The sequence below is a fragment of the Hipposideros armiger genome, unplaced genomic scaffold (assembly GCF_001890085.2).
Source record: "Hipposideros armiger isolate ML-2016 unplaced genomic scaffold, ASM189008v1 scaffold_77, whole genome shotgun sequence".
Lineage (NCBI taxonomy): Eukaryota > Metazoa > Chordata > Mammalia > Chiroptera > Hipposideridae > Hipposideros > Hipposideros armiger.
This window is the reverse complement of record NW_017731427.1, coordinates 3,010,048-3,011,395: the sequence shown is the minus strand read 5'-3', so window position 1 is coordinate 3,011,395 and position 1,348 is coordinate 3,010,048.

The window sequence follows — 1,348 nt, the reverse complement described above, 5'->3', positions numbered from 1 at the left end:
CTCGCCAAGTCAGGCCGCGCACCAGGTCGCTCGCCGGCCGCGGTGTGGGGACGCAGGCGGCCGGGGCGGCCCGGGAGCGGCGGGGCCGGGGCGGGCCGCCCCTCCTCCGGCCCGCGCCCTCCCCTCGGCTCCCCCCTCCCCCCTCCCGCGCGCAGCTCCGGGGTTCCACGCAGCCCCCGTGGCTCCCGGGCGCGCCCCCCCCGGGGTCCAGGCTGGGGGGCCGCCGCGGCCCGGGTCGCTGCTCCTTTAATCTTTTTGTTTTGGTTTGAACCGGCTCGGCGCGGACTGGCCCGCGATCCTCTCCCCCGCCCCCTTCCTCCTCCGCGCCCGGGGGGCACCGGATATCCCCACCCTCCCCGCGCTCTGAAAGCCGGATTTGACTCCTCCACAGGGTGAGGGGGGACGCCGAGGGTCCCCGCGCGTCCCGCGAGCGCCGCGGCCGCGAGCCAGAGGCAGCCCCGGGCGTCCTCGGAGGCGCGGCGCCCGGCGGCCGGCGCAGGCGCCTCCCCTTCCCGTGCGGAGCGTTCACTTCCTTGCAAGGTGGTACGAATCAACCCCGAGCGCGGCCGGGGCGGCGGGGGGAGCCCCCGCCGCCGAGGCACGCGCACGAGCACCGAGCGGGGGGCAGGGGGGTGGGCCGGGGGCTCCCGGGACGCCCCGCGCCCGCCCCGGGCTCCTGGCCCCCTGTCGCCGGAACGCCTCTGTCCTCAGTCTGTCCCATGCAAGTTGCACGAACTAAGCCATTTGATTAATTTTGGCCCAGAATTCGTGTTTTTCCATGAATGTTCTGAGTAGCCTCTACAAGACAGTCACAGGTTTCCCATTGGGAGAGAACAAACATATTGGAAACCTGAGGGCCGAATTCCCAGAGCACATAAACATTTTAAACTTCTAGGTTGGGAGGCCGAGGAACTTAATTGAATTGGAGACGTTGCAATGATGTATGAAGACCTCATTTCATAACCCAGCTAGAGAGTTCCACGGTGTCAATTTTCTCCCTAATTGTCTGCATTGACCAAACAATTCACTTTTCATAGAGGGACCAAATTAAATATTTTCCACAGTTTTGCGTGATGAGCTAAGTCCATCTTGAATTGTTTTATTAAAGGTATACATTTTAATTTAAAAGAACTTCTTGTTTTTCACTTACCCATGAATTACCAAAATATAAAAAAACCACACCGTGCCCCTTCCCAATCAAGCCTAACCCCCAAACTAAGATTGCAAAGATGACACAGGTATTTTTTATCTCAAATGTAGGACATTCTTCATCCAAGGGTAGTTTATGTCCACGTGGGTGCGTATGTATGAATGTACAAGGGGGGGGGGGAAACAGGTTTAAAAATCT